This window comes from Bombus affinis, chromosome 13 (assembly GCF_024516045.1).
Source record: "Bombus affinis isolate iyBomAffi1 chromosome 13, iyBomAffi1.2, whole genome shotgun sequence".
NCBI lineage: Eukaryota > Metazoa > Arthropoda > Insecta > Hymenoptera > Apidae > Bombus > Bombus affinis.
Window position 1 is genome coordinate 7,750,460 of NC_066356.1, and position 23,027 is coordinate 7,773,486.

A 23,027-nucleotide genomic window follows, 5' to 3' on the forward strand; every position below is an offset into this window, starting at 1 on the left:
AGGTGGGCCGCTCTAATTATGAATTAATTCCTGAATAACGGTCGAACCCGTGCGACACGAGCTCGCCGATGAAAACGCGATCCGGAGAACCGGTCGCACACCGTCATCGGCCCCGGTGCTGTCCTCTTCTGTGCTCGTTTCCTGTTTCGTTGTCACTTCCTCCATTTTTCTCCGCCGCTGTCCAGGAAGAAAATTCTTAAACCTTTCGCGCAGCTTTCTCGAACGGATTGAAACCAGATTCGGCTTACAGTTTTCGATCTCTCACTTCGTCAGTGTGGTAAGACTATTTTCTGCCGCCTCCTTCATTTCTCTCGATTATCGTTTGGAAAGAAAATTTCTTTGTCTTATGGAGACTGCTTTTTTTTGGAGAGGTCCAAGAGAAACTCGTGGTTCTTCATCTCTTGATTCTTAATTCGCTAATACAGTAGAAACTAATCGTGGATGAACATAATTGGACTTATGGTGTCGTCCAATGTTTGATTTGACGTGTGTTTCGTCGATACACATATAGGCGCGATCAGGATGTCTGACAGTGAAAATACGAAATTCTAAAGAGAAAAATGTTAAAACGTACTGTGATGGATATTCTAATTTATGTTGATGTAATTGAATTCATTAGGTTTGGCTGATAAGTGTGATAGGGCCTTATGCTTATGTATACAGCCAAAATGCTGCGGTAATGTCCAAGTGTATAAACAAGTTCGGAACTTTTAATAGTAATCGCACATGTGGCAACAAGGCTGTGACATTACCATGTTCCAGCAACGAGAAAATAGAGTATAAAGATCAACTTTTGTTACAATATACCAATATGTAGTTGAAAAGGAACGTTAATATGCAGAAAGTGTTGGCAAATCTCGACCTGCTTTTTTTCCATTTTACTCAAAGAAATTATGGGCACGAGAAGGAAAGCAAGGACACACATCGAGTGTATTCATCTACGCTACTTTAACTTCGTTTTTTCGCTTTCTTCGCACGAAGTTGTATCTAAGACGACATTTATCAAAGGCTGCAGTAATTTGCATTATGTATTTTATTTCATCCATCGCGCTTACTATTCCAACGTCATGTTACCAATAAATGAACGATGAAATCTACTAACTCAGCTCCTAAACCTAAAACACTTTGATTACAATAAAACCCTTTCTAATTTCCCGCTGCCAGATTAATTCATAAGCAGACACAACGACTAACCACTGACGTCTGTTTCTGATATCTATCACCTAATATGATACAATAATTTATCATCATCTACGATCTCGCAACTATCCCAATAAAATCTTTTCCAATTTCCTAATGCCCTGTTAAGTCGTAACGAAACACACTGGGCTGACCATTGGCGCCTATTCCACGAATCCGGCGATACAAACAAATCTATTAACTCAGCCTCTTAAGCCTTCAAACCGTTCCAACTATAATAAAAAACCTTTCTTAATTTCCCAGTGGCAGATTAATTCGTAACCGAACACCGTGGCTGACCATTAACATCTGTTTCAGGAATGCCGCGACAAAAACTGCCTAAATTGTCCCCGTTATCTATCGACTTCGAGCAACTTCCCCCGACCAGAATTAGTGTTGGAAACCCAGAGACCCAGGAACGCTCGAGCCTGAACGTAGGGAATGAGAACCGAGGCCGTTATCGGCTCTTATCAGCCGGCTTAATTGCGCGGTGTAAAATCGTGCGAAGAGCCGACCGCACGAGGGCTCGACTTCTTCGAGTCTGTCCTATCATCTCTCCCCTACAGAGGTGGTATTCCGGGTGTTCACCGGAAGGTCTCGAGTCGAGTGGTGGATTTCGAGGGAGCCGAGCATCCTGTCGTCGTTCGAGGATCGACTGACAGGGAGAAGCACGCGAGCAGCAAACCGCCTCGAGTCGCCATGCCACGAGGTGATGAATGATTTCTTTGACTCCAGAACGCGGCATTGACTTGTCGGAGGGATCATCGTGACAAACGATCTCGGATGCGACGCGACACGCTCCTCCTCTTCGCGTAATTAGACATCGTCCGACATGATTTCTGTTACGAATCGCGGAAAGAAACGAATTATACAGAAATGGTTGAAAGTACAGTTGCTTGCAAAAGTAGCGAAATATTTATGGAAACAGTTTACGAGCGTGTACCACGTATATCGTACGAAGTTGAGCTCGTAATGGGATTGCGTATTGCATCATTATTGTACCGGGAAAGTTTTTCAAAATTTTCAACAAACCTGGAAATCTCGTGGAATAAATTTTATTATAATTCAAGCATGATACGTACTAGCATGATTTTTTTTTTTTTTTTTTTAGTAGCGCGTTTTACAATGGAAATATTAATCTTGAGTTGCCAAAATCATTATTTTAACGAATTCGTGCATATTGCGAAACTTTTACTTGAATTATAACACAAATTCTTCTGAGTTTCTATAAAAATTTTCTAAGCAATGCAAATACTCTTTCAGTTAACTGTACGATTTTAGGATTGTGGTTTATGTAAATTGCAATAGAAATTGTTCTGGGTTTTGATAAAGATTTTGCACATAATGTAACTCTTCCTTTATTTGACAAAAAATTGCGAATATTGTACAGTATCGTATGTTACGAAAAAAGAGACACATTCGACGTGCCTCGACAAGGAACGAGGCTGATGGTCCATCTCGATTCACTTGAACCGAATAGTTCTATCTCTGGAAAAATTCAATCTACTGATTCAATCTACGGAAAAATTTAGTCCAGTTCGATTTATGAAAAATATCGGTTTATTGGTTCGACGTACGTAAAAATTCAACCTATTGGCTATGACGCGAATTAGGAATATTTAAACCGATAGCTGGCCGATTACCAACGTTCCGTTATTAATCGTTTAGTGGCACGTGATCGATGGAAATCATTAATTCACGTGTAACTGACCCAGTCTAGATTTATCTCGAGCGATCTTAATTAAACCGTAAGTAGTACCACGGGCTCGCAATGGCGTTATTGATACACGTTTGACAGAGTTGCATGGAGAATTCTGCGTTTCGTATCGAGCGGTGATAAACCGACATTCCAATCTCACTGACATACGAGATCCAAATTGCTAACAATTTTTTATTCCCCGTGTATCATTACCCCACGCGTAATTTGACTTCAATGTTGCCACAACGACACACGACAAACCTTTTTACTTTCTAGTAAATTCCTCGCGACACCTTCATTTCTGAGATACATTGCCCGATTCAAAGTACAGACGGGTCGGATATTGGTTTGTCGAACGAGCTACCAGAAAAGGAAGAAACACATTGGCCTGGAAAAAGAAGAACGAAAGAGTCTTGACCAAATGGATCGACGATTCAATTTGATAATTATCGTTGCTTAATAACCAGAGAAGAATCGCATAGGCTGTAGATCTTGTTTCGCTGCTTTCCATTTCGTTCGTTGGCCGAAAGGATCCCGAAGGGATTCTTGCCTCGAAGGACAGAAATATGCGCGAGCCACGCACGTCTGCTGGAAAAGGAGAGGAAACCGGCCACGGCGGAGGGAGGCAGAAGAGCAAAGTCACCGATTTAAATTGAAGTCGGGGAACACCCGCGAGGGAGAAACATTCGCTGGCCTATCGGGTTTAATAACACCCGGCACCGACTCTATCTGAAATTACGGATGGTGCTCCGATCTCGGCCTCTTTCTGTCTCGTTTCTCCTTTTCCAACTCCGTTCGAAGATCGCCACGATACGCTACAACAGCGGCCGTGGACGGTCTTTTTAAGAAAACAACGTATGAAGAACGACTGTTTTCATTTTTCTCTTTGGAGATTGACGTTTTCGGCCATTTGCGTGGGTTGTTTTAATTTTTAATCTACAATAGCACGATATACGATTCAAAGTCGGAATGGACGTTCTTTTGTTAAAAAAAAAAGAAAAACAAAGAAAGAAAATTAACAATTCTGCGGAGAATGATTTCTTTTTTCGTAGTGTCTTCGAAAATTTGAGTTTTCATTAATTTGCACGGAGTGTTTTCATTATTCTGAACAAATTGCAGAACCATATACCATAATAGAAAGCAGGTTGCGCACGTTCGTTTAAGGAAAACGACGCATGGCTAATGACTTCTTTTTAACTTATTTTCTCTTGAGTTTAAAGGTTTGCGTTTTGAATAATCTATACGGAATATTTTTCGTACTTTTTAGATAAACTGAAGCAACATAATTTGTAAGGGAAAATAAAAGGGTTTGCTGTGAACGCCTTACTATCGAGTTAGAAGGGAACGTAGAAGAAAACGAGGTTGAATTATGTCCGTGATAGTGAATTTGATATTTCAAATTACGAAAGATTGATTATGATATAAATAAAACGGCAGTAACTAAACGGAAAATTAATGCAACGAATTAAGAAACTCGAGTGCCGATAATCAGAAAATTTATTTAAAAATTCGCAACGTAACGTATCAGCTTCTGAAATGAGAATTTAAGTACTGTGAAGAATTACCGACTACCTACTTACTAAATTACACAAATTTAGACAATCAAAAGGATATTGGAAAAATCGTAAAGCAGAGTGGAATTGGGAAAATTGAATTCCTGTACGATTATGAAAATTTCTGGTGAAAACATTATTAGACGATTAAGTAGATGAGGAAAAGGGGGAAAAGAGAAAAGCTAACAAGTAATGAGACTTACATTCTTGATAAAATTAGTAAAATTTGCATTCGCGGGAGCAACAACAACGTTTCTTATCTATATTTATAAGGCAGGTATTACTGAATTCTCGCTTCGACGATAATTGAAAAGCTGTTGAATTAGCTATTAATTCCTACGGTCTAATTTATGCGTAAGGAGCCATAACTATTCATAGAGAGCGGGGCGATATTCCATTACAGTCTGACAGAAAACTACAATCCGTATTCTCTGGTTTCGACTCGCTTTTTTTCCTCTTCTCCTCTTCGTTCTACCTCTCATTCTCTTTCCAATATTACACGCGTGTGTTTTACTCGCGTAAATTTACATATACGCGTTGTAACAATCATCGAACGCAACGTGGAACAAACGAAAAACGAATCGAAAAGGAAATCCTTTCGCTCGTTGAATTAATCGTTTCAAACGCCCACGAGCAAGCGTCACCTATTTATCAAAAATCACAAATACTCCGTTTATCTCAATCTTAATTTATAAAATTGCAATTCACAAATTGACTCATTAAGAACCAACGTCGCATTAATTCAGCGTGTCATTTGCAATTTTATTGTTTCCCGCCACTCTGATTATATAAAAGAATTCCAAGGATTTCTTTAATACTCTTTTCGTTAACATTCTTTCCACTTAGATTCTACGATTTTACGATGTCTAAATTCCTCGGTTCCTAACGAGGTAGCTACCAAAACTCTCCAAAACGCGCGTAACATCAGGCATAAGCAGAGTTCCGCTTAATGTTAGAAACACCAAATTAATCAAATTGAATAATTCGTAATTTTTCACGGAAATTTCATCCATTTTGGGGCGACGCATTTTCGAAGGTTCGATCGGTTTTTCCTAAAGTAGAAGCTTTCTCCTACACGTTGCGCCTTGGTTTCTTTCATACATATTTTATAGCTTATCCGCTCGTAGTTGAAGCGTTAACGTCGGATTTTTCAGATCCGTTACGAAACAGAAACGGGAATATTCATGGACGAGACGTCGACAACGTCAAGCGAGATTTGCATCAAAGACGTACGCCACGCTCGTAAATCCTCTTCTCGGCACACACGGCTCGCTCTCGATGGATCTGTGCCTCGGCCTAAGTCACCTAATAGAGTATCCAGCGGTGGCGGCGTGGAAAACGACGAATACGAAATCGATAGAGTGTGTTCTCTCTCGGTGCGACAAAGCAACACGAGATCCTCGTGTTCAGCATCGCGGCGAGGATGCACGAAGAAGAATAGACGCGACGCCGGCACATGTGGCCGTCATTAGTCATTCGAAATTCTTCTGTCTTCGCTTTTTAATTCGTGCATCGAGATCGCCGCGGTTTCACGGCCGCGTCGAAGCACGGCCCCAGGGTAGGAGAAGAAGAATACGGCCGAGCAGAGTGAAGCACACGCGTAACGACAAAGACAACGGAAAGGCAATGGGACGAGAGGAGGAAGAAGAAACAGAAGAAGAAGAAGAAATGGGAGAATGGTTGTAAAGGGAGGTGAAGAAGTGCACATTCGGACTGGAAGGTTCGAAGGGAGGGGGGAATGAGAGAAAATCACGCGTGGTTCGTCATAAGAGGAATTCCTTTAGCGATACTGGGCCCTCCATCTCCTCGTCTTCTTCTTCTTCTTCTTCTTCTACTTCTTCTTCCCTTGTCCCGACTGTTTCGTCCCTCCCGTCCCTTCTGGCCCACAGACCCCGTGCTTTTTTACTGGTTTATGGGATTTTTTTCACGCGGACCGCCGAGTCGTACATCAGAGAAGGCTGACTGAGGTCTTTCTCTCGTTTGGATGCCCCCTCTTTCTCTTTTGCACCGCGTGTACGCGCGTTCCATCGCCTCCTTTCTTTCTTTCTTTCTTGTTCGCGTTCGTTTTCTCTTCCATTCTTTTCTTTACTGTTTCTCTGTCTGTCTGTCCGTCTGTCTGTCTCTCTTTCTCCGTTGATCGTGGTTGAAGGGTCGTGTGCGTGTTGCCGTGAGGGAGAAGGAAAGAGGAGACGAACAATAAAAAAGAGCAAATGCCAGCCGCCATAAAAACAACTGAAAGTATTAAAAACTTTAGGCCTTTTACTGCCGAGCTGCCTTCCCGAGGAAGGTACAGTCGGACGTATACGAACGACCCGCCTCGAGAACGCACTCTCTGATGCCTTCTGATCTTCCCTTCGTTCCCCCCACGCTTTGTCGATCGATGGTAATTGAATAATTGTTCGGCAACTTCCGATCAAACACCCGAGGGCCGTTGCTTTAACTTTCTGTATCTCACCATCTCTCGATATTTTCATCGTTACCGGTTCACGCTTGTAGAAGTTTATATTTCTGACCGATCACGCTAATTTCGTTCAAAAGATGTCGTAGTCTACAGTCTCGTTAAATGGTAACTGATTCGTCGTAAATGAATAAACGAATAAGTCACAGGAATGAAAGAAACTAGAGGACAGCAGTTTCCACTGACATGTACGGCGAAAGGGATTCGGAAGCAAGAAGATTATATTGTAACATGCCCGTGCGAAAACCAGGCCGCTTAATTCGATTTTATAGATTACAGGCAAGAAGTTTCGCCGGTCCAATTTACCAAACACGCAATCCGGCACACGTAGCCCGTTTCTTTGAGGATCTAAAGGGGCCAGAACTGTCGAGAATTCGAGCGATTCGGAACGCGTTAGACCAAGAAGAATTCATTTCCACGCGAAACCCGATCTATCGGCCGATTCTTCTTATCTTTTCTTCTTCCCGCTATGGCACACGCGAACAACAATTCGTGACCCGACAAAACCGTGAAACAGAGGGAAAAAGAGCGTTCGCCTGGGTGGCGGATAGTGGCGAATATGGAGAGAAAGAGAGAGAGAGAGAGAGAGAGAAACGAGGTATGGCGGGTAGGAGCAGAAAGAACGAATGACGGGGGATGGAGGCTGCGCCTCGTAAAATTATCGTACTTTAATAAAACGTGTCGTGCAAAACGCGAGGATAACGAGAAAATATAGGGTTCGAAAGACTCGTGAAATTTATAGAGCGATCGCCAGGTCCGCGAGCAAGACGAACGAAAGGAGAGAGGGCGAGAAAGAGAGAAAGTCACATTTTGGGATGGTCAGGCCGGGTTTAGTTCGGAGGCACAATAAGATGCCGAATAAATCAACGGAAATACCGTGAGTATCGAGCTCGCAAGTCGATGTTTTACGATCGAACGTGATCGTCGAGCCTTGAATCCACCATCGAGACCAGAAAAAAAGCTTGGAAACAAGTTTTACAGTTTCCCCATTTCCTCGCTCGTGATACGCGTACAACACGAATGGGATGTTCTCCCATCCTCTCCACGTCGACTCCTCTTTACCGCAGTCATCGATTTCAATAAATATTTCATCACATATTCCGCGAACGATTACAGATTCATTAGATTATTTTTACCGGGGTCCGAATGAAACGTGCGTCGTCGTGTAAAATCGGTTTACATGTTGTCATGTAAAATAAGTTAATAAACGTGCTAATAGAGGACCCTTCTTCTGTGTTGAAGATCATTTTCTTTTTTTCTTTTTAAAAGATCCTCTTTCTCCGTGTACCTGCTCTATTATTTTTAAGCGATTCATAAACTGCAATTACTTGGAAATGATTTGCATCTACCATTTCTTATCGTCTTTCTCTTTGATAGAACTATCATTGATCCTCTAAACGAGGAAAGAAACGTATGGAAAAGCCCGGTTATTCGGTGGAAATTTTTTAATCGTTGCGCCAGACCAGATACTTTCTAAGTCTAATAAGAAAAAGTACTCCTATTCTATCTTTCCGCGGCAAATCTTTTCTAATCTCCAAATCACTTAATTCACCGATAATATCAAACACGAAAACCATTTTTATTCGTCGCGTCAGGCTAATCCCTTTTTAAAGCGAATTAAAAAGAACATAGCAACACTAGAAACTTCACCTTGATGAAACTTTCGTAACCTCCAAATCATCCGACCTGTCAATAACCTCAACGAAAGCCTCGAACTTTCAAAGCATCCTTTAAACGAAACAAAAAGAAATGAAAAGAAATGCTCGAAACGGGGGAACCAAGAAGAGGAAAGGAAAAGCACCTACTTAAATCCCGGTCACTGGATGGAAATTTTTAATCACTGCCTGAGATCAGCTAATTCAAACAGCGTTAATTTGCGCGGGCAGATTACGCGGAACCGGCGGCGATAACTAAACAACGGTGCGAAAAAAGGATAAGAAGAAGGAAGCGAATCGCAGCGGAGGCAGAAACGGGAGACGGTAGCGCGACATAGTGGAGTACGACGTTCGTGATTCTCTAATCTCTGCAAACCATCCCCCAACCTCTTCGCCGGTTCGGAGTGGAGGAGGCAAGAGTCTTTGGGTGCCCCTGGAGGGCACCTCGGCTACGTTGTACCGCACTGAGAGGGCCGCGGCAGCAGTAAATCTCGCGGACAAACAATCATAATTTTCGAAGAGCTAACAAAAAGCAAGAGACTCTTTAAAGGGAGCCGATGCCAGGCAACATGAAATGCGGCCGCCTCCGCGCCTCCAATTGTTTCGAGGTTTTCTTTCCTCCCCTCTTTCGCCAAAGCCACCGCAACCTCCTCGCCCTCTTTTTCTCTCCTCGTCCTTTCCTCCTTTCCACGAGATTCGCATCCGTGTGTATCAACAAGTGTGCACTCTTCCCTCGTTGATTTCTTCATTCCTTTATCTAGGGTCTTTCTTGCCAATTGTCTTTTTACACCGATCTCTCCCCTTCGCGGTTTCTTACGCGCCTCTTTTTTCTTTTTTTTTCTCTCTCTTTTCTTCCTACGGCCTGTTTACTTTAGAACGTGTCGGTAGATCGATCCTAAATGGCTATATCGCGAGGGGTTTTGTCGGTTTAAAGGGTAATAAGAAAGATTCCTTCGAGAAGAGTCGCGGGCCTAATTTGGCGCAGCGATCGGACGAGCAGCTGTTTCTTGCGATTTACTTTAGGAATTCGCGGGGTGGATTGCACGTATTTCGAGGCTGAAAAAGGAAGAAGGTTCGCGCAAAACCTTCAACTTGCACGCCGGTTTTTAGTCTCTTTACAGAGGAGAGCTTCGAGCGAAAGAGCGGAAAAAAGATCATAATTCAACCTTGATGTTCTCCTCCGATTCTTCTTCGCGTTTGTATCTCTTCTGTTTTAAATATTTTCATCCTAAAGAGCGTGCAATACACGAAAGGCGAGAAACACTAAAAGCAAACGTATAGAAACTATATATACATACGGTATCTGATTATATCTATTGAAACAGAAAATCCATTTGAAAATCCAAATCATAATAATCACAGAGCACTAGAAAAGAACACTAGAGATTTCGGCATACGACCAACGTGCTTGTCATCCATCGTGATTCGAGACGAAGAAGATACGTCACGCTAATCCTTCTAATATTTCCAGCAAACATTTCACCATAGATATACATATGGTTTCACTTACCAAATCGATCGCAGCTACGCGAGAACAGAAACGAACGATAAACCCGCGAGGCCGGCGTAAACGAGATCGAATCCGATAAGTGTAAGGGGAAAATTTCCAAACGACACTGCATGGAACATGAAAACACCACCTGTTCCAAGACTCTTTGTTCTTTTTTCTTTCTCTCGAGACGGCAAATTACAAGCCTCATTTTCAACGTCTCAGCAGTGGTTGAAAAGAAAGGAAGAAGAAAAAAAAAAGCCAAGGAAATATACAAGGCGGGATGGTTAATTCTCGGTGTGCACACCTTTATCGAACACGAAGGAGGAAGTTCTGAAAACGAACAGGGGCAGTGCTTATCGAGGGCCGTGATTCTGATTACAGGCTCTCGGAACGAAGAAATCGTCAGGCATGGTTCGCCATAAAAATTCACCCCCGGCCAACCCCCGGCACCGATATCGTGTTTCTTTCCGTGGTTGGTTTCTTAAAATCCCGCTAAGATAGCATCGTCGCGTGAAATCAGCCAACGTTTCTCGGTTATTTCCACCCGGCCTGACCGTGAGCAGCGCTAATTTTCCGCTCTAACCGAACGCGATATTCTCTTACTGGCAATTACGTGTATCTGTGCAGGTCGAGAGGATTCACGCGATTCGACAGTCATGTAACATGTGCGTTTTTAGAATATAATCCTGAGAGTCGGATGAGCTCGGTCTCGCGGGAAAGAATATTCTCGTAGTTGGGTGTCAACCGCGAAATTTTTCCTTCTGCTACTAAAGAACAATGCGTCTATGCTAAATCCGGCCTGTGAAGCACGCATCTTTCAAAATCCGAGACTAAGTGGCTGCCAACTACTTTACAGCCCTCCCCTGCAATAACCCATCACTTCCCTGACATAATTCAAATACTTTGTTACTGCAGGCGCGCGGCAATGTTCACTCGCTCGTATAAATTATAAATAAACCTGCTCCGCGACCCGTTTTAATGGCTTTCCCGAAACTCAGCAACGGAATATTCTGCTCGCTAACGATATTTCTACTAGACGGAGGCAGACTCGCCATATTTCCGCGCCTTTTTGCTCTTTTTTCTAAAGCGCGAGATTATTCTCGACGATTCTTCTAAAGTCTAGTTACAGGGTAAGACTCTTCAGGTATTTACCTCGACTTCTCTCTCTCTTTCTCTCTCTCTCTCTTTATTTCTCCCTTTCTCAACGAGTATCTCCGTTTCCTCCGCTTCTTGTCTCTCGTTTGGTGAACATAGTAGCGCTCTGCCGGCGATGAGATCCCGGAATTCGATGAAAGGTGGATGGGTCTGACGATAGTCGTTGGTCGTAACTTCCTTACGTCGATTTTCCTACACGAAGAGGGAAACTTCACCCGATCGCGTGTCGTCGCCGTGTCTCATCACTCACTCGTATAGTACGGTGGCTCTGTCTAAAGTTTCGTGTGGCGGAGTGTATCACTTTGGCATCGCGTTAACACCGATCAGTTCGAACCGACTGAGGTTGCGAGCCGGGTATCGATCACCAAGCTTGTCTCCGGTAATCTATTCCCTCGAGTCACACTGGTCACGAAAAACTTGTCACATCGATCGTATATTTGCACACCGTCCACGAAGAGAAAAAAGCACTGGCCCTGTTGTTTTTTCCTTTCTCTTTTTCCCCCAACAAGTTGCACTGTCATCCGATGGACATCCACGAAACGGATCACTTAATTCGACGCAACACGAACGACGACTCCGGCGACCCTTCGACGACGCCGTGGAACCGGAAGTCCCCGGTACCAGCGCGAATTCACGAAGAGAAGTCGAGAATTGGCGGCGCGCGATGATGCCACTGTCCTCTCTTCCCTAGCTCGGCTCTCTCTACTCACGCCCGAGGGGGTGGGGAGAGGGTTTGTTTGCCAACTGGTGGTGGCAATGGTCCGCAGAGGGTGGGGTATGCGCGCGTCCACCGGACGAAACGAGCGAGATCACGATAAGACGCAGAAACGTACGAGGGGGAAAACGTTTCGCGTCGAAAGCAGCGCGTTCAAACAACTCGAAACGTTGGAAAAACGTCCTCCACCTTACCGGCGATTCTTCTGGGGGGTTGATCGCGACGTATCCGCGGGTTCTCCACCCGTGAAACTCGCTACCCGGTGTGCCTTCCACTCTACACCGCGGAACACTCCACTCCGGCTGGTTGGTGGGGGAGGCTTAGGTTGACCAGAAGAAGAAGTGGGGGTGTTCCGTGGCTTCCGTCCGGAGGAGGCGGTCTGGTTCCGTGTGTCTAGCTGTCCACTGACCGGGCTGATAGGCCAAGGCGATCCTGACTCCGACTCGATCCGAGGGAGAAGGAAAAAAAAAGGAAACGTTGGCACGATCCCGCGAGACCGCGCGCGGTCCGCTGCTAAACCGACGGTTCAACCCCCGTTTTTCACGGGGTTATTAGAACGACGTCGGACGATCCGTGGTCGAGAGAGAACGCGTGAGAACGTAGAGGCGTCCGAAGCAGAGAGAGAATCTTTCACCGAGCCCAGAACGTAAAACAGGCGAGTGCGCGTGGCTCGGCTGGCGCGAGATGACTGAACCCCTCCGAAGGGTAAGAGAGAGACAGAGTGGAGGGGAGCGGTGCCACTTCTCTGCCCCTTCCTTCGCCGCTTAGGAACGAACGCTGCGGTTCGTTGTCCCCACCAAAGCTGTCCTGGAACGATGCCCCACCCCGTCAGACGGAACGACACGTCGGGTTCTCCCCGCCTCCGCCGTCGTTCCACCTCGCCTCTGACACCCTCTCCGCGTCCCGGTTCCCAACCCAGACAGCTCGCGTTCTCCCCACGCGGTTTTCTGTCTTTTCTGTCTCGCTCGCACCCGAACCAACGGACTGCGATGTTCGCCGCGCCGCTGACTGAACCGGAGCCTACCGAGAGAGAACCGCGGATACACGCACTCCGCGAGGCTAAACGAGGGAAGAAAAGAGAAGGAAGCGTGTGTGCCACCGCCGCCACGCACACAAACCGCTCCTACGAAGTTCTTCTGCTCTTCGTCTACTGTCGTGGCACTCGTCCACCGGCTGGCGAGCGGCATGCTGCGCCCCGGGGCGGCTTTCGATGCGTCGTCCACGTGCTTCTTCTTATCGCGGACTCACCCTCGAGTCCGTGCGAGTGGAGGGGGTTTGTGGGTGGGCCCAGAAATAGGCTGGATATTACGAGAAACACGTTTGTGTTCTTTGGAATTCGCAGAAGCAAAAGTAAACTGATTTATTGTTAGATTCTGAATTATAAGGAAAATTACGATCGTCTAGGGAGAAAGTAGAAGCACAGTAGAACCACGTATAATAATATCTGGACTGATCGGAGGGAAAGTGGTTTGAATAACCCGACGGTTTCAATAATAGCACTTTATCAGTTTGAATAATGGTAGCTGATATTCGGAAAATTGAAACTGACCAGACGTTTCTGTATCGTGTTCGACTGTTCTTTCTTTGGCATATGGAATTTATTCATGATGCCCAACAAATGATTGCGTATGTCCGTTATAGGAACGTTCGTTTAACTACGCCTGGTCTCAGTTTAGATAATACAGACTCGGTTACGTGTTTGTATATCGTAACCTACCGTATACACACGGAGTTCCTTCTTGGAATTTCTATGAGAATAACCAAGCTAATGTTTTCCAATTTAGTCCATGTATAATTATAACGTTTAAAAAAAAGTACAATAGAAGCACAAATATGCAATCGTTCCCTCGTCTGATTTCGAAAAGCAAAAGTTAGAAATCCAACATCTAACGCGCAGGCCCCCGATACCCTCGGTGTATCTCTAAACAAATATTTAATAAAGAAAACAAAGAACGATGGGGTGGAAAGAACGATCTCTCACTCCGACACAGAATAACCAAATATTTTTCGAAAGTCGTGCCGAGGGGTTGGAAATATCCGCGCACGATACGGCGAAGTCAACTTGCACCCCGCGCAGAATCGCCAGGGTGCTGTGTCGGCCAATGACGTCACGCAAGCTCTTCAACAACCCTCCGTTAGACCCTCCCACATTTTACTCGCTGAAACGGGGCGCCCGTGTCATCGTCATCGCTTATCGGCGATTCGTTTCACAGGGGTGACGATCATCCCGCTCTCTTCTCGGCTAGTTGTTAATTGAGACAGAACACTTAGAAAAACGCATAGTCTTCTCTCACTCGGGAAAATTAGAAAGTGGCTCCTTATCGATCGATGCTCTAATCTTTCTACCGACGTTCCTTGTCCCTTTTTCGCATACATACGATCAACGTGGCATAAATAAACAGCATAGATAGACCTTTCGAATTTTAATGTTCAAGTTGTTTGATATTTCCAGTAATTAAACCTGATTTATCGTCAAATTTCGTATCATTTTCGCGGACCACCTTAGAATGATCTAGGTGATTTATTTCACCAAGAGAAACGAAACGACATCTCTTCGCTTATCCGACGCTGCAACTTGGAAACTACGATTCGAATATTGGAAGTCTGGACGATTGGTGAAATCATTAGAAAATAAAATTCCGCGAAGCACGAATAGGCGATTCGCTGTACAAGTGAAACGACGAAATCTTCCTCTGTATCTGATCGCTCGGACATGGAAATCGGAAAATTGCAGCTTTCCATGATTTTAGTAAGATTCCGAACGAATTGTTAACACCCAATCGATGGTACAAAGAAGAGTACGAGTATGGCGTAAGCTTAAAAATCGAAATTGATATCTCGAAGGTTACAACGTTTAAAAATATAATTGCAAGATGAAATTCGAAAAAATGTGAATAAATTTGCGAGTTTGGTGAGACAGAGGGGACAGGAGAAATAAAATTCTAAAGCATCAAAAGCGCGGACCCTATAGCGAGTCGTTAGTTTGTTATTCCATGCAAAGAAGCATTCTCCCGTTTTCCATAGTTACAGTGGTGGAAACAAAAGAGCGGCAGGGCGCAGGCTCGCCCTTCAAAGGGAAGCTACGAGAGCAGGGGTAAGCTCTTGTCCAATAATGTCGAGAGTTTCGCCACCCTCCGACCAACGTGGAACCTCCCCCTTTTTTCGCCGCGAGCCCCGTATGGACGAGCTTTGATTCTTGTAGAGGTTCAATCGTAAACATAATGGAGTAACAATGTGCCGAATTAACTGGCGCTGGATGAAACAAAAGCGGCAACGAACGATTAAAAACGATCCGGAGCCAGTGTTCCCAGGAGCCGGCTGGCTTTTCTTTTCGTATTCGGTACAACCGACCATTCACGGGTCCCTTCCAACTTTTAGATTGACATTTCCGAGCCTATTTACATCGTGCGGGTAGTTTATAGCACGGATTAAAGATAATTAAAGCTGAAAAGAGTCATAAGCGAAAATGGGACTCCTTCATGTACCCACGCGGTCATGTGAACGTTCTTCCTTTTCGATTCATCGGTGGTTCGACATCCTCGTTCGTCACGATTACGGCACTTCGCCAATCTCTTACGTTGATATTTCTTGACGTCGTGCCTCGATCGTTGAGCTTTATCGGCAGCCGTGGTCGCGATGTCTATGGAAACAAAGAATCTGAACATGCTCTTTGAGAACTACCTTCACGTGGTTCGGTTCCTTTTTAACGGCTATTTGAGCAACTGCGTTCTTTGTGTTATGTTTCTCTATTGTTGAAACATAGTAAATTACGTTCGAGGAAAATACAAAAGAATTGTTATCGATACCCGTAAAGTTTCGTCCCGATTTTGTGCCAAAATTTTGCTCAAGAAAGATTTCTGTTTGTAACAAAGCTGTGGATTGAAACATAGAAACTGTAAGACGACAGCAGAGTCGATTACTATAATTTGTAATACGAATATCAAATATTCAAAGCTCGTAAATGTATGATTTATGTTTATTATTCTTCAATTTAGAGTACTGAAACTAACATATTATGAAGCAAGGAGTTAATTCCCTTGCGAAGAATATTCAATCTCGAACCTACGATAATTTCAAACTCCAGCACAAAATTTATATAATTTTCGTTGAATTTAAATAGAAAAAGAAAATAGGGTTGGTCCTAACACATGTCGGAGGAGCCTGAAAAGATACAGACAAAACGCAGCTGACGTATACTAAACACGAATTACGATTTCGCTTGGTAACTGTAACGGTAGCGCAGATTCGAGACGATGAAACGAAGAAACCAGGAAATTAATTTCGTTTCATCTTGGCTGGTGGCGTCACCTGCGCTCCGAGGGATTCCCACTTAATTCCAGGGTTGTTTTTCACCCCTTCGAAAGGTCAGGTAGTCGATGTTTCGTGGAAACTAGAATGTGGGAAAAAGGAGTCGCGGCCCGTTATGTTCCGCTGGCGAAAGGGTTGCTGCGTAACCCTTTGGAAATGGGTCAGGATACCGGTCCCTGATCGTTTCCTTAAAGACCCGTTTAGCCTCGTCATATAAAATATCGTGTTTCTTCAAATCAAGATTTGCCTGTCGGTTAATGCCCTTACTTTATCGGTGCGGGTATATGCATCGTTTAACTAGAAAAAACGCTTGATTTATTTGATCGACCATTCAATGATATATTTAATAATGGTACCAGAAGAATAAGGATCGAGCGTTAGTGTGTCATTTAATACTTCGCCGATCGATAGGAAAAATTTTCGCATTTTGAAATAATTTCTTATCTTACTTATATATTTCTATTTTTTCATATAAATATAACATATAAATTTGGAGAAATTTTTGAAATTTGAAAAACGTATTAATATAGCATTATATTTACCATAGCATTTACGTACTAATCAGTCAGCTCCAAATGTATTAAATTTCGTATCGTTTAACGATATTCCTTTTGTAGCCACTGTATGTATGTCTTGCTTACTTTGTAACCCTGTTGACAGACTTTAAAATTCCGAGTCACAGTTTTTTCCTTCCTAACGCAGAAACCTTCTCGTTAGCTTTACCGAAGGGTTTCGAATATCCGGAAAGAAGGGGTTTGTACCGTTTCGATGTTCATGTGAGAAAACCATTAGCCGAAAAAGAACCTTTAAATAACGGGCTACCGGATTCAGCCGCCGTTGCCCGGAGGGATGGATCGAGAGAAAAAAAGAAATATCGGTACTTTCGATTCCAGGTAGTCAGAATTTGATAGAAATGCCTTTTCACGTTAAAGAGTAGAAAAAACGGCAGAAAGACATTAGCGCGTATCTGAAAATGTCTCGAGAAATCAATGGAAATTTGGAGATTCTTTCTTCCCTCTTACTATGTTTATCGTAAAGTAATGCAACGAATTTTTCAAAAGTATTATTCGTAATGATCTTTTACTTTTATAAAAGTTTCCCATAAAATGCTTCTTCGCGAGATTAGTATTGGCTTTTAGCGAGGTAGAAATATGACTATATTATCCCTGTTTGTATTTATCTTATCATTTTATTGTAATCATTCGCGTGTAGCATATCTAGATAAACGTCAAAGATCCAGTTCTAGTTCTAGTTAGTTGCAGTATTAAAACTGGTTGTAGAAGACGAAGTAGAAACCAATTTAGAGGCTCGTCGTATCGAACGTCCCTCGACCAACGTTTGATTTCGCGAATCTTCCTCGGGCGTACGTGGTCTGGCGCTTTGTTGGTCTACAGATGGTTTTCCACGAAGGCAATTAATCTATTAACTAGATAATCGCTTCTCCGATCTTTATCGTTCAGGGCAGACGAACGTTCGTGGCACGCGAGGCGACGAAAGTTCCTACAAGAAAAAGTTTCGGAAAACGTCTACTCGATGAAGTTTCCTTAATCGACCAGAAGGAAATTAGGCAAAGAATAAGAAAGAAGAAAGGAACGACATGCAGTGACAGCTGAAGGATGCTCGACTCTGAAAAGGAAAATAGAGGGTTCCAGTCGGTGGAAAAAGGGTGAGAAGAATTTAGACGCGGAAACGACAGGGTGGCGGGCCGTGGAAGAAAATAAAAAAAAGAGAAGGATGCAGCAACCCTTTCCTCTTTCCTGGCTGTCGCACGGAACCACGGAAACCACCTTGGAAATTCTATTCTAAAAATACCGTAGCTACGCGGTTTCTCCGCTTTTTTCGACCCGCTCTTTCTCTTCGACCCGCTTTTTTGTCTTTCCACCCCTCCGTGGAGATGAGCACCGGCCATATGGTCCGCGAGGGAGAGATAAAAAATTCATATTTTCACCGCTCGAAGGGCCGAGCTACGATATTTTTAAACTTTGTGCCGCGCCGACTGAGAACATTCAACTTTCCTTCGCGCCTGCCATTTTCGTGGAGAATTTCTCTTATGCACTTTTACGACCTTTTTGTTGAAAAAATTCCCACACCGTGGCTATTCGTACGCGGAATATTTTTATGCTTAGTACGTGGCAGTTATGCTTGAAGAAGGAGAATATTCCTCCAAGTATCGAAGCAAATCAGAATTCAAACAAATTTTGCAACATTGAAGAAAATCAAAATCTGAACCGAACCTCTTCCGACTATCAAGGAACGTCGTCAAAGTCCAAACAGATCTTTCAACATCGAAAGTAATCGTCAGAATTCGAACGAACCTTTTTCTATTTATCAAAGAACGTCATCGGAATCCAAACAGATGTTGCAACATTGAAAAAGATCGTCGAGATTTAAACCTAAACGGGCCATTCTTCACCTATGGAAATACAACGTCAGAATCTAAACAAATCGAAGAAGCTCATCGGTATCTACACAAATCGATATCCAACCTCAGACGCCGATAGCTGTATTGCATACGTTCATGCATTTATTGGAAACGTAAAAGCGTGCAGAATGTACATAATATTCAAGAATACGTAAAATAGTTCGTTCTAATATTTAGAAACGGAATATAAATTCCACTATTATAGTTACACTCGTGGAAATATGAAATTGCCTGAAAAATTTAAAATATCTAAATATTTATATTCCAATTTTGCTCGTTTCATCGGTCGAAACAAACTCCTGCCATTTTGGAAAAACGTTTAACATAAAATTAAAAGGGAAGATCACGCGTACCAATGACAATTTTCCCGCGTTTCAGAAACTTCTCGACGCCAGAATCACGCGATTACGTTGAAAACGACCGAAAGAGCGTGGCAGGGTTAAAAAAAGGTCGTTCGTCCCGACTAGACTGGATGGATCGCGTCTGGATGTTCGATCGACTGTGTGCGCGCGCGTGTCGTCGTCGTCGTCGTATCTACGAGCGTTGTACTTGAAGGCAATGCATTGAGCAGCGCGTACATACTCGTCCGACATGGAATGTGGTCCGGTTGCCGAGCGTGCGCACGCGGCCCGCCGTGCTATACTTCCCGTTTTTTATTGCCCCGTAATGCATTAGCCATAATAGCCGTACGCACTTAATGGACTGTAGCCTCGTTACAGTATGCCACGTCGTGGGTGGATACGCTGCCTGACCGCTTCTCTCAGCCCGCTCCTTTCTGCCCGCGGTACGCGCTCGCGTCTCCGATACGGATTTCCACAGACCGGTTGCCCTCTTCGCTTCCGCGGATTTCGTGTTCACGGAAACGCGCTTCTACAGCGGACCGCCTGCCTCTTCACCCACAACGATGCACCGATTTCTTCCATTTTTCCTACCACGCTCGATCTACTACTTTGTAAGGGATACGATTCGTGAGTATGTTCGATGGAATGCGTTGCTGGTGTTCCTTGATACTGGCTGAAGTATATATGGCGCGGTTGAACAGATTTAGCGAGCTCGGTGCAACTGATACGGCCGACACAGGGAATTGAGAAAATGCAAGTGATGAAGCTGAGATAGGCGATCCTGAGCAGACGATACAGGGATATGGTGTCATAGGGGAATACAGGCATATCGATAATATGAATTATCGACGAAGGGGAGGGAATTATAGGAATCTATCGAGCGTCGCCAATTTCCGTGTCCCGATATTACGCTCGTTTCAAGAAGGAGATTCTCAACGTTTCGGAAATATCTTTATCCACGGAATTCAGAATTTTTACGTATCTTTAGGTTCAATTAATTATTTTCGCCGATAATAGAATAATATAATTGACTCCAACGGATAGTTGTTTCGTCAAAATTAAAATTATCTAGGCCCATCATTCTTGGCTACTCGGGGGAGAGCGTAAACTCGTCGAGTCAGCGATTTAGTTGAAAAAGAGCTGTTGATACTTTGAGAGAAACTGTTGCGTAAAATTGAAATAAATGTTTATTGACGTGGACAGTGAATAGGGAGCAGTCGAGGAATATATTCTCTTCTCTTGTTCTTGCTATATATATCTATTCTTCTCTGCTATACAGCGGCTGTAAAGTATTCCTAGAATAAAGTCGCCATCAATTTCATGAGAATTACGATGTGGACCATGAGTTTATTGGAATTTAACCAAACACCGGTGAAGTATGTGATAGTAAGTACATTGAATGGCATAGTAATGAAAGCTGTGAATGGAGGGTGCTGGTATGGTATAAGCGACAAAAGGAATAGAGTAGATTATAACGAGTAGAGAATGCAGATCAAAGGGAGCAGATAAAACGCAAAGAGAGCAGAATGAACACGTGTATGTACCATAGTTGGAGAGTTTCTAAGATGGCCAGAGGCTTCTTTTCGAAGTTTATTCGTGTACCGCGAGTGGTAATGAATAAATACATTCCTGTCTTGGTACATTGTCATTATTGTTCCGTTTTATGCGCTCTACGCCAACTGGCAGAGTTCCCTCCCGCCACAATGGCATCTAACTCTCTGCCACGGCCAGCGTGCAGCTAAAGTGTACGCGATGCCATCACGGTTAGTAAAAATAGTTTACGTTCGTGCAATCCGGGGAAGCAATACAGCAACCCGTTCCGAACAACCCATTACCTACACGTTATCCTCTATTATTCGCGAAAAAGAATCATTCCTGTTAAAATCGAGAGAATAGTACTCTCGAGGCCAGTCATGATCCTATCAGTCGATAATCACGTTCATAGTAAACAATATTCCTAGTCCCGCTCTTACTACCAGATTGTTTCTCGTAGTCTATCGACTACCATGTATGAGATACGCCAGAAGAGGATATTGGCAATCTTAGGTTGGCGTGGAAAACCAATATTCCCGGAGACGGCACAGACTTCGGAGCAAATTTCTAGTTGCACTTGCAATAAATTAACCCTTCATTCGTTCATTTTCTAGTTAAAAAAATATCTCAAGTTCGAAGAAAATATAGAAGCATTCTAATCGTTTAAATTCTAAATCTCGTTAAACAACATATCGAAGCATGAAAATGTCGTAGCAGGATTAATGTTACAGGCATCGATGATAGAACGTTGCTCATAACGCAAACAGTGTAAAATCGCGATTCTAATCGATATCGCAGCTCATTTGCAATTTCAACGATTCTACGTAAATTCTCGGAACGAGATCATTGGCGATAAGCTCGGATAGAATTGAATAAGGTAAATACTGGAATGTAACTGTACAACGGAAGGAAAGTTAAAGTTAAAGGATCGTGGAGGGACGCAGAGCAGCCAGAGTTTGTTACTCTCTTCACGGGTGGAAGATATTCAGAAGTCTCGGCCGCTTTAGAGGCCTGGCGCGAGCGCGTGTGCGGCACAGAGAGCAATCGCTAGGACTGGTTTTCAATATGACTCACGCGTGTAACACCGTTCGATCGTGTATTGGTGTGCTCGTATATCAAAACCAGTAGGCACCCCCGACATTGCACGATCAAATACGCCGTTGTCCGCCGGTGTATTCGTACGTGGCGAACGTTAAACTCGTTGTGTGCGTGCGCCTTTACGCTGGCGTGTACGCACGGGTTCGCTGCCTCTCCACAAACGGCGTGTCTCCGATTTTTCCAGACTGGCCTTAAGTCTAAGTCGTTCTATTTAAGCGAGCGCATGGAATTAAGTAACAAGCCGCTGTCTTTCAGCGCCACGTCCGTCTCCTTTCTCTCGCTCCGCTATGCAAAATCGTTCCATCTTTCTTCTCGCCTCCCTCTTACGTGTACTACACGTATTATAGCTACGTTAAGCAAGCCGAAGCTAACGTCAAACCCGACGGCGGTATGCTCGCACACGCAGAAAACGCACGTCTACGGTCGGTGGTTCGCGACCGATCGCTTTCCTACCAATTATCTTCGATCTCCTTTTCTTCGAAGCCTCTCCGCGCGCGCGTTCCGCTCCGCGCGCTCGAGAAACCGTGAACTCCCTCGATCGGCCGGATTCGTCGAGTACATGAATCACGTTTAATCCACGAGAGACCGGGCTTTTCTGCCTTGGATATCGCTTCAGTATTACGGGACGGCCGACTATATGCACGAACCGCGAATATTCAACCTCATTATGCGTCTTATATTTCTTCCTACCGCGACGTTTCTTAATCGAGAAATTAAGCTGATTGTCACGGTGTTTACGCTCGTGCAAATAAAATATACTTAGGATAATTGGAATTCGTATCTCTCGCAGAGCGGTGTGTATAATATACTCGTAGCCGTGTAAATAACGACGCGCGGAAATAGATTGGAAATGAAATCACTTCTCACTTCTTTCGACTCATTTAAATGCTTCTTTTTATAGCACATAATAAATATACCGACGTTTGATTGTTATACGTAAGGAGAATGCGGATGTTTCGACAAATTCGCGTCTTTATGAAAGTAATTAGAGAAATATATCTCGCGCGAAGATTTGTTTCATCTACCAAGTATCGATACTTTTGTTACTGTGTCTGTGTTACGTTATTGTTTTTACGTGTTTGAAATTCCCACAACTGCAAACAAGATAGAAACGACTAGCATCGGATATCCGTTATCCAGGAACGCGTGATGGGCGCGAAAATATTTTACATAGTAGGTCGAATCTGACGATCCTGTTGCAATGGTTCGCAGGATGAATCCTCGGACAGGATTCTCAAGTTCAGCTTTTCTTCTCGTTTTCTTTCGATCGTATCTCGATCGTCGTGTCTCTTCGCAAAAATTGTCGAGATATGTCTAACGTTTTAACGTTTCAACGTTATCACATCGTAGCGTCGTATGTCCACGATATTCGTTATCGATGAATAACGACTTTGCGAACAACGTAACTTACTGAACATA

General features: G+C 43.7%; 1 protein-coding gene across 5 annotated transcripts in view; it reads right to left on the minus strand.

The window, feature by feature from the left end:
* The window catches only part of LOC126922891 (uncharacterized), a 163,902-nt gene that overhangs the window by 110,501 nt on the left and 30,374 nt on the right, over window positions 1–23,027 (minus strand). For 2 of the 5 annotated variants that reach the window (XM_050735821.1, XM_050735817.1), the window contains exon 1: window positions 11,189–12,630. The exons of 1 other annotated variant lie outside the window; for it this stretch is intronic. The gene's annotated coding sequence lies outside the window, so the exon portion shown is untranslated. Of the gene's footprint in view, window positions 1–11,188; window positions 12,632–23,027 lie in introns of those variants that run through there. 2 more of the 5 variants (XM_050735820.1, XM_050735818.1) reach the window with 2 other exon arrangements.